Here is an 11,201-nt window from a genome sequence, read left to right as displayed (position 1 = left end):
GTCTTCCTGCTCCTGCCAAAGGCTGCTTTGCTCCCTTGTTTTCTGAGTTCTGCTGCCTAGAGCTCCTTTCTGCTAATCTCCTTTTCGTCTCTCTCTGAGTTGCCGAGGCAGAGGTTTCTGGAATTCCCTTCAGTAGAGAACCACAGGTCTCATAGTGGGGAGTAGCAGTGCAGGGTAGATCACGAGCCATCAGAGGTGCAGAATGTCTTTGTTTCTTTCAGTACTCAGGATTTTTTCTTTGCTTTTCTTTTCTTTTTCCCAGGACCAGGGATCGAACTCAGGACCTTGGGCTTGTGAGGCAGGCATGGTACCACTGAGCTAAATCCCCAGCCCAGTACTCAGGATTGAGCCTGGGGATTTCACACTAAACTACACCCCCTGTGTTTTTTATTTTTTGTTTTGACACAAGGTCTTGCTAAATCAGTAAGTTCCCCAGGCTGGGCTCAAACCTATGGTCCTCCTGGTTCACCCTCCCAGAGTGCTGGGATTACAGGTGTGCATTACCACACCCAACTCCTGAGGTAGATTTTGCGTGTGTGTCCCACTGACTTTGTAGAAGGGCATTAACTCTTCTCAGTTTGGAGTTCTAATTCAACTAGAGTTGGTTAATAGACACATATTAAGTAATAATATGACCTCAAAATAAAGCAGATTTTCTCTTGTAGTAAAAGCAAACCAAACCAAACCAAGCAGTCTCCAAGTCTTAACCAAAGGCCCACCGGAAGTGCCTGTTTCTCTTTCCCACATCAGTATGGCTGCCATGGGATCTGACTAAGAGTAGGACTCGGCCCTGGGTCAGCACTTGAGGTGGTCTCACCTGGGGGTCCCCAGCTATGATGATGGACCGCCTCAGGTCCACTCTGGCCACTCGACAACCACCCAGTGGGGACCGAGAGGGACCACTTGTCCCCAGCCCTGACACCGCAATGACTGCGGTCACTCTGGGCCGGGCCTATGGGACTCCATGGGTCTGCAGGCCATGACCTCGGGGACATACCCAGCCCTGGGACAGCCCACACTGGCCAGCTGTGGAGCTCAGGGCGTGATCTCCTTGCCTGGTTCAGAGGACAGACGAGGAAATGGTGCCCACATGGGCACAAAGGCCCTCCTGCCGAGGCTGTGTCCTGGTTTTGCTCCACGGGAGTCCTTGCTTGTCCCTGTTTTGGGTCCCAGCACCTGAGGCTCCTGGCACATCTGCAGGGCCCCGATGCCAGTGCACTGGCAGCACCTGCCCTGTGCCTGCTGGACTGAGCCCTGACTGCCTGAGACCCACTCACGCTCTTACCTCATTTACTTCGCTCGAGGTGATACTGGCACCCTGCCATTCCCCACACGGACACCTCTGCTTCAGAAACGGGGACTGTCTCATTCTGTACTGCAGTGGCGTTATGGACAGAGCTGTGTCCTCTGCAAAGTCATGAGCTGGGAAGCAGAGCCCACGGGAGCTCGGAAAGTGGCCGTCCTCAGAGGCAGGGACAAGCTGTGGTCCACACAGGACGGCGACACGGAGACAGGCGAGAGCTGGAGGGGACACTGTGAGGAGACCAGGGGGAGGCCAGGGACAGCCTGCCGAGGCTCCAGAACACTAAGATGATAGGAGGGAGCACCGGGGAGCTTCCCTGTGGTCCTGCCTGTGTCAGAAGTTCAGCAGTGGCCTTAGAACAGACCCACATCTGCGGCACGCAGGACACCAGCCTGGGCCGTGCTCCTGCCTTGGATGCCCAGGCCCCGCTGAGCCTTCTCCCGGCCTCAGACTCCCAGGCGTCACCTTAGCTGTGCCAGCTCACCAGGTCCTCCATGCCGATGTGTGGCACCCTCCCACTTGGCAGAACCTGGCCCCCGTGTCCCCACTGTGAACTGTCCCCACGTCACCGGGGAGGCCAACTTGTTAGTGAGCTGGGATCTCAGCTCAGGGCTGCTGCTGCCCCGGCATCAGAGGCTGGGCCCGCAAGAGCCATCCCGGCGCGGGTGGAGGATGTGTTAGGTTGGGCCCCAGCTGCCAGGACTTGACAGCCACCAGTGAGACCCGCAGGTCTCTGGCTCACCTCGGCCAAATGTCCAGCTGGGTTCGCTCCTGGCCTTACCATCCACCAAAGCTCCAGAGCGTGTTTGTTAAGGTGCTGAAAAACAGGCACATTTTCTCCCAGACACTGCTTTCAAGATGAATTTAATACCCATGGAGCACCACTCTGCCATAAAGAAGGATCAGTTTGAGCCCTCTGTAGGAGACCATGACGCTAAGTGAAATAAACCAGACGTACCCCTTAAATATTGCATGGTCTCTCTTTTTTAAAAATACTCTTAGCACATTTTAGATACACATAATGCTTTACAAAAGCTTTGTTTCCACCTTTGCTTTCATTCTCTTTTTCTTGTCTCTTCCTCCTCCCCTTCTTTAATCCCCTTTCTCCTTTGAACATTTCCTTTCCATTTCCCTATACTGTGGGCCCTCTGCTTACAACCTGCCTCACATATGAAAAAGGGTTATGGCCAGAATTTTAGTTTTAACTTATGAACAAAGTCTTGAGTTACAACCCGAGTGCTGGCCACTTGTGCTTCGTATGGTCTCAGATACGGACTTAACCCTCCCAGAGTTCTGGAAGGAGCAGGACAGCGTCCTCCCCTGTGCGGGGCTGACTGGGAAATCCTGGGCGATCGATGTCTCTCTAAGGACGCTGTGATCAGCCTGTGTGCAGGAGAGAGACTGAAGGCTGTGGAGAGGAGCCTGAGCCTGCACTGACCGACTTGAGTTACAACCAGCCCACGGGAGTGGATTAGGTTAGTGAGTTAAGGGTCCACTGCATCTGTTACATGTTTTGGTCCTCATTTTCACTTTGGTTTCTCTCACCAGGGAACGCGTGGGGTACTTAACCATGTTCACCCATTTACCTCATGTAAGATTATCATGCGGTTTCTCTTACATGAGAGACCCAAAGTGTAAATAAAAAGCAAAATAAGGTAGGTAACAGGAAGCAGAGAGAGATCTTTCTCAAATGGAAGGGGCCCAAGCGCTGGAGGAGGAGGGGAGGGAAGGGTGAGAGAAGGGATTACAATGCGCCGAGTACGCAGACCCACGACGCACAAGGCCTGCAGCCACGGTGTACTGCAAGCTCACACGAATGGAGTTTTAAAGCTTAAGTAAAAAAAAAGAATGCTGGTGACTTTGGTCCTACTACTGCTCATGTATATGGTTGTTGGACGTTGGAAACAAGGAAAAGGATTAAAATTACCCTCTGTTTTGCTGACTGGGAGAGCAGTGTGGCAGGAATAGAAGCGTGGAGGGAAAGCAGCCGTGGAATCCTCTGTCGGCGGCACGCAGGATCCCCATTGTCACAGACACAGGGGCCGGGGGCGCAAGGCACATGCTTCCGGCCACGGGATGGGTGCTGGCACCAAACTGAGACGTGTTGGGGGTTACGAGTCCTGGGAGGTCTGTAGGAAAAGGTGCAAAGAACGGAAGTGAAAACCCAACACGTTGCAGACGGCCTGCCAGTCTGCAGCTTTTCATATGTGGATCCCACCAACGCAGACTGACATTTTTTTAAATGAAGGACCCACGGAAATAAAAACAAATGCAGTATGACAACTATTTGCATAACTTTTTCATTGTATTGGGTGCTGTGAGTAATGTCGAGGTGGCTGAAAGGAGGAGGAGGGTGTTCCCAGGGTGGATGCTACCTGTGTGCCCATCTCCTTGCTGGGCGTGGGGTCAAGAAAGCATGCCACAGGCTCCTGCCTGCACCCGTTGGGACAGGCAGCCACCTGAAGGCAATGCAGATCCTCCAAGAGTGTAACCCTGTGTTCAGCACAGTGAGAGCAATTATAAACAGGTTCCTGGGACAGAAGAGAAATTCTATTTTTCTATTGCTTCAGCACTGAAATATTTTGTGGGCCATCTTAGTGGTAAGACGGAAAGATCTGGTGAATTTTAGCATGTGGATTTACTCCAACTCTGCCTTTCCCTGAGCTCGGTCCTTTGGCTTCTGAAGGTCAGATCCCGTGGACCACGGACCCCACACCTGAGGATGGTCTGGGTTTGTCCTCAGTCAGAAGCTCATAATTTTCATGCCATGTCGGTTAGTTGACTCTGCATTTGTCTGCGAAGCTGACTTCTGTGGCCTCCAGGCTGATGCGGGGCCGTTCCTCCAGCTAGCTGAAGCAGTCGTGACCGTCTTGGGTCCAGGGACAGAACCCGGGGCTGGGAGCCTCCACGGCAGACCCAAGTGCTTTTCAGTGGACAAAAGCAGGCTGTTTACTGACATATCAGCTCGCGTGTGGACTGGCTAACCCCGCCACCCCGCGGAGCGCCCCATACTCCCTGGCCTGCCGGAAACCCAGGCTGTCTGCACGAGGCTGCCACTCCCTCAGTGTCACTGAGGGTTACAGTGTGACCACCCCTGGGAATAGTGCGTTTCAATAGAGACAGAAAATGCTTCATCGAAGGCACCGGAGAAGGGGCAGGCCTGACATCCTAACCTTTGTGCAAACCCAGCCCCGTTTTGCACCTGGGGTCAGCGCTGCAGCTACACCTCTTCCTCCTGGAGCACAGGCGTCCTAGTAGCTTGAGTGGCAACCGTGTTCATCCTTGGGGGCCTGGGCCAAGACCCAGCTGTGTAACGCGATCGTCTTCACCCCAACAGAAACACGAAGGCCCTTTGACTCCTGCCCGACATCTTTATCCGGAGGGAAAGCCAGAATTTGTATTTCTAGGACTGGACTCAGGTGGAACCATGCTGTTGTGCACATAGTAACATTTCTATGCTTTCAGCTTAAAATCCTATTAGAATTCCAGTTCCCTCTTCTCTCAGATATTCAGACACACATATGAGACAAGCCGCGTGCCTGGGTTTGCCCATTCAGGGTTGGTTCTGCTGAAATCTGTTTGAGACATGTCGATATCTATACTGATGTATGACCGTACAGCACAGCTATGTAAGCAAATGTGCATGTGGATTATATCAGTATTTCAATGCATTTGCATACCACGAGAGTTCTAACAACAATAATTTGCATGTTTAGAAGCAAACATTTCTTGAGTTCTGGTTTCTATGCTCAGCAACTCTGGACAGCAGGGAGACGCCTCAGATGTAGAGAGCTTTAGTGTCAGGGTCTTTTCTGCTCTTATCTCCTCTCCTTTCAGTCTTTCTAAGACACTTAGCTGTGCTAACAGTGTAGGGAAATAGCTTTAGGCTTCTTTAGCTCTTAGGGTTGCAACCATCTAATTATTATTATTATTATTGTTGTTGTTGTTGTTGTTGTTGTTGTTATTATTTTGGTACCAGGGATCAGACTTGGGACCTGGTGCTTGCAAGGCAGGTGGCAGAACCACTGAGCTGAATCCCTAGCCCTGTCTAATTATTATTGAGCTGGCCAAGGAGTGCATCCAGCAGTATGAGAATGTCCTTACAGTGGCTTGGCCTTGTTTTTTTCGGAGACAGGGTCTTGCTGTGTCTTCCTGGCTGGCCTTGAACTCAACTGTGTGGCTCAGGCTGGCCTCACCCTCGCAGCAATCCTGCTGCTTCAACTTACCGAATGCTGGCATTGCAGGTGTGCACCGCTCCCCCCACCTGGCCTGTGTTTCAGTTGAGGACAGCACACTCAGTACACACACATACACGCACACACACATGCGTACACACACACACGCGGGTATGGGCTGCTGCAGAAGTCAGGGGCTCTCCTGGCGGCTTTCTCTCAGCCCGTCCCTGCTAACCGCTGGCAGGCATCAGCTCTCACGGACACAGATCTAGTTTGGTGCCAGGCAGAAATGAAATCGGTTGTCCTGAATTTGTCAAACTCAGTGAAGGATTCCCAGGCATTCAGTTTCCAGTTATCAACAACTCTGGAAACTCTCTTCATGCTTTCATTTTTAAACAAAATGAAAGACGCAGGTGTCTGTCCATCTAACACAGAGTCGAGCAGGGATGGAAGGGACACGGACCAATGGAAGGGCACCTGCAGGTCCACTCTGGGACACTGTAGACTGTGGGGAAAGCAGGAAAGATGCCTGTCCCACACCTTCCAGCAGCTGTCACTTCAGAGTCTGTTACTCAGTAAGCCAGTTTTGAAGGATACATTTCTTTGTTGGGGTATTAGCTCCTGGCTGTACTCTGAATGGGCAGTTACACGTGTACCGAAGTGGAGAACAGGATGGAACGCATGACCAGCTGGAGCTGCCACGGCTCTCTCTCGTTTCACACCAAGTCCCCACCCAGGGCTGGGGTACACAGATTCAGGTTGTGGAAGGTGGATAGCCGATTCTTGGTGAGCAATTAGAGAGAGAGGGAGAGAGGCAGTCAGACAGACAGACAGACAGACAGACAGACAGAGACAGAGGCAGGAGGCTGGTAGGAGGGCTTGATGATGAGTTCTTCCAGTAGCCAAGGCCGCCGGTGGGCTGTCAGCAGTGTGACTTTGAAAAGCCCAGGCCTTCATTTTCCTTTCACCCCAATGGCTGCACGTGTGTCTACCAGGTGTCTGCGCTCCCTGTGCACACACAGAAAGTGCAGTCGCTCTGGAAGACCCCGGTTCCTGGCTGGCCGCCTGTGTGGGAATCAAACATCTGGGTTCTGTCCAGCAGTAAGGAGCGGGGCCAGTGCTGGCCACAGCTGCACAGTGGCCGTGGCTCTGTCACTCTCAGAATCATGGGGTCAGTACTTGGGGCCACACTTTCTACTTGGCTCGCAAATTCATTCAACACCTGTGAGTTCCTTCTCCCCAGCACCAAGCAAATGCAGAGCAGTGGATCCGCACCCCCAGGACAGCCCCAGGCAGGACTGGGGCCCAGCTGGGTCTCGCCAGGTCACCCCAGCTCTACCTGATAGTGGGTTTGGGGTTAGTTATTCTGCATTAATTTTCTATTCCACAGCAGTCGCCACTCCTTGGTGACTCATGGCGTAAGACTTCAGTCTCATGTTTGAAGGTCACCACTGTCTTGCCCAAATCTGCCCTTGTGGTCTATTTCCACTTCTCCTTCCTGCCCGCAGTTATTCCTGGGTCTCAGCACCTGATGGCAAGGACATTGGCACCCTTCACCCAGTGACAACAGGGCCCATCCAGTGTGGGTGGCCAGCTAGGCTGGTGGACAGCTGAGCTCATAGCTGTCTCCTTGTCACTTTTACCTCAAGTGTGGGGGTCACCATGCAGCTCTGCACCCTGTGGGCTCACACAAAAGATCTTGGTTGCTGACCAGGTTCCATTTTCCGATCCCCAAAACAGACGTCCAGGTTCTTTTCAAAAACTATTTTTCAAAAATTACCGAAGCAGTTGCTAAAGTTTGTCAATCACATGACAACGGTTAAAGACTACAATGCTGGGCGTCCAGACCTGTGTAACTGCCCAGGGTCCTCAGAAGTTAGATGCAGTTTGTTTCATGACTTTTTTAAACAATCTCTTTGGTTGCTCTTAAAATTTTAAGTTATTTTCTTGTACTCTGCTTCAACTAAAATAAAATCTTCTATTGTTTTTGTTTGATGCTGTTGTAAATGAGGCTATTCTCTTCTTTCTTTCTTTCCCTTAAGTAACAGCACCTTTAAAATCGCAAAGATGGGACCCATGTGCGAGGCTCCACAGTGCCCGAAGTTTCCAGGCAGCGGTGGGGTCACCACCTCTGGGGACAGAGCAGCCCGATGCCCAGCAGTCACTACCCAGAGGGCGATGAGTAGTCGTCCCGGGCTTCCTGGGCCAACCTGCTGGCTGGAAGCACAGAGAGGGTGTGGGTAGGGCTGGTGGGAAGTGAGGGCGGCCAGGAAGGAGAGGGACCCTCCCAGCTGTCCTGGCCGCCTGTGTGGGCCCTGCTCCGGGCCATCAGGCCCCTTGGCAGGTTCCGGGGCTCTGGTTTCACCTGTGAAGTGGGGGTCACATGCCTCCATTGGTACAGACTGGCAGGTGAATTTCGGGCACACGAGGTCTGGTGGAAAACTACGGTAAATATTGCAGTGAAAGTCACATCACCATGAAACCCCTCAGAATCCTCCTCAAAAGCACTGATCCCCTCGTCTTGCCACTTCCTGCAGCAGCTCTGGAGTCTCTTTCATCAGTGTCTTCTCCAGGTGTGATAAGAACAATAGTGACCGCTGCTGCCCAGCGCCATCCAACAGAAAGGCAGCTCGTAAAAACCTGACACTGTGTCCCCGTCCACCTTAATCGCTGGATCTGGCACCGTGTGACTCCTGGCTCTTCCCAAAGTCAGAATGACCATGAAAGGGAAATGTGTTGAATCCATTCAGTACATCGAGGCAGCCAGGAGAGAGGATGCCAGAGCTGCTGCAGGAAGTGGCAAGGATAATGGGATGAGTGTAGTCAAAGCAGAGGGGAGTATTTTGCAGGGGATTTGCGGCAATATGTCTTTCACTGTAATACATTTTTAAAATTTAAGCACTCACCGTATATTTTGATCACACTGCCTATGTTTGCTGTTAGTGTCACACAGCACATTTGACAACAGGTTAGTCCCAAAGAGCCAGCTCTGTCCACTCTAACATGTTCGCAGGTTGCTTTAGTTCATCTGTTTATCCAGAGATAAACACTTCAGGTAACTCCCTGGCCTTTGGTGTTTGTGAGTGCTGAGCCCCCAGCAGCAGGAGGTGGCAGGTACAAGGTGCTGCCTCCTTCACACCACTGCACATCTGGCTCTAGGTGTCCTCCTGCCTCCTGGGCTGCTGGCCCATGCTCAGGTGCCTCCGCCCTGGAAAGGGCACTGCGCCCAGTGCTTGTCTCCTGCAGGTCCCCTTCCTGTGGCACATGGAATAACACTGCTGTTTAATCCCGCACTGGTGGCTCCGCCTGCAGTGACCTCCTTCCTGCTCTGCAGCTGCGTAGGCTGACTTTCCCTCCGGAGCCCTCTGGCTTCCCCGCAGCTCCCATGAGGTTCCCACCTCCCTGTGTGACTGCTTAGCCCTCTGGAAGCTTCTCCTGAGAGTTCCCAGGCCTGCCCTGCAGACTCTCCGGTGACAAGATGCATATTGCTGCGCATCAGAGGTCGTAGCACGTGATGTCGGAGTGGCGGGAGGACGTGCGTGCTGTCCCCAGCGAGCTTGGAGCCTGGGCTTCTGGGACTCTTAACACGGCTGCTGCTCTTTGCTTCTTTCCTGGTGCTTCTTAGCTCTCCCCCGCTTGGGGGACCCACCTGGCAGCAGTTGGGGTCCAGCACACTGCTTGATTTTGTGTCCACGGTGAGCCCAGGGTAGATGATTAAGACATCGGACACTGGGTGCACCACCTTGCCACGGTCCTGCTTTGCCAAGACTTTCCTTGCTGTGAGATGCAGTGCTTCCTGGCAGGCGTAGGTGTAAACATAAACATAAACACTGGTGTTTTTGGTTTAACAGAAAGGTTACGTGATGGCTTCAGTGCTGTGAATAGTTGGGGTTGTTCAGCCCCCACCCCTGACCTTTGATTGGATTTGTAGAGAGCCCAGTGTGTGCATGGATACTGAGGTTTTCTTGCATGGGGAGCTGGCCAGAGCCTGCGGGCTGGGCCTGGCCCTGGCCCTGGCCCTGGGACTGGCTGTACCTGGAGTTGGTGTGGGGCTGGCAGGACGTTTGGGAGCAGGTGCACCCAAGGGCGACACCACGCTGCGCCCGTCCTGCTGTAGGCTGGGCAGTGTCCTCCTCCCAGGCTGTCACCTCCCTCCCCGGCCCGTGGGCCTTGAGCGGTACCCCGAAGACAGAGCCGAGAACCGGGCGGCTGGGCTTCTTCACGGCTCTGTTCTGTCTTCGCTGTGACCGCGGACGGTCCCCTCTGACTGCATCCTGCACACAGGGTCCCAAGGGCAGAGGAAAGGAGAGAGCCCTCGACAGGACTCACCGTGCCTGCTGACCTCACCACTCGGGTGGGCGCACCTCGCAGAGGGAGGAGGAGGGGCAGGGAGTCCTGGGCCCCCACCTACCGACTGGGCGCCAGGGTCATAGTTGCCTCCTGTCTCCCCTGGGGGCTCTGGGCTCTGCTGCCGCTGGAGGAGGCCGCTTCTCCCACCCCACTGCCAGCAGATGTTTATCCACACTGCTGCCTGTGGCAACTCCCTGGGTGAGCCCAAGCTCACCCCAACACCAAGGAAACATCCTCTCCCGAGGAGATTCCTCTCACTGTACCGGCCCAGCAGGAACTCGCATGAAGCCAGCTTGTGGTGACCGTTGTCACACAGGGTCCCTGGACGTCATCTCGTACCTGCACTTCCTGCAGGGTCCGGTGACCAGGAAGGACTGAGCAGGCTCGTCTACCTGTCACCCTCCTGGACACCTGAGGTAGCCAGGCAGGTGGGAGGGAGGAGGGGATTCTCCAGGCCGGGGCTCTTTCTGCGTCTGATGGCTCTGGAGTTTCAGGGAAGGGAGGCCCTGGCAGCCTGTGGCGGCCCTGGCACTGAGCAGGGCACCTGAGGCTAAGTGTCCTGTTGTCCCCTGGTGGTGCCTTGGTGGGGCAGACCAGGAGCCACGCGTGTGGGGGGAGCATGCACTGTGGTGACCCCAAGTGGGGTGGCCTGTTGGGGGCTCCCTCACTCTCCGAAGGACCCTGGCCTGTTCCACACATGCGGCCTGACCTGGGGCCGCCGCATTGATGCTCTGGCTGCCGGGGGCATCACGGTGCCCACCGGTGTGGCAGGAGGAGGTGCTGACCAGAAAGGCGGCCCTGGCCTGGGCCTTTCAGACCCCAAGGCGGCGAGAAGACTTGGTGAGAAGGGAAGGTGGAGGGCGCCGGGGTGATGCGGATGGAGCCTGGAGAGATGGGCGCTCCTCCCGGATTCTGCCTGCGGGCCCAGCGGGATGCCAACCCGGTCCACCCTGTCGAGGGGCAGCATCCGCACAGTGAGCCGAGGAGCACCCCGAGCAAGGGATGCACCCCTCACCGCAGCGCGCTGGGAGGCCGAGGCAGGTCCAGTCCTCTGGGCTCGGTCGGGCGCTGTGCGTTCCCAGCTTGCACGGTCCTGCTGAGTTCCAGGCTGTGCGATTTTGGGGTTCTGCTCTTGCTTCCTGTGCTGCTAAGGTTCTGAGGAGCGACCGGTGTGGGGCATTTGTTTGGTCCTTGAAGACGTCAGCTCTGCCGTGGCCCCTTCTCCCCTCCCCTCCCCTCCCCTACCTCTCTGTCTTCCTTCCTTCTTCACTGAAATAGAGATGGAACCTAGGGACTCGTGTACGTTAGGCAAGCACTATAACTGAGCTCTACTCCCAAACTCTTGGATTGCTTTTTAAAAGAAGATGTAGAGG

This window comes from Fukomys damarensis, unplaced genomic scaffold, assembly GCF_012274545.1.
Source record: "Fukomys damarensis isolate Sample0158 unplaced genomic scaffold, DMR_v1.0_HiC HiC_scaffold_6, whole genome shotgun sequence".
NCBI lineage: Eukaryota > Metazoa > Chordata > Mammalia > Rodentia > Bathyergidae > Fukomys > Fukomys damarensis.
This window is presented reverse-complemented; position numbering follows the sequence as displayed.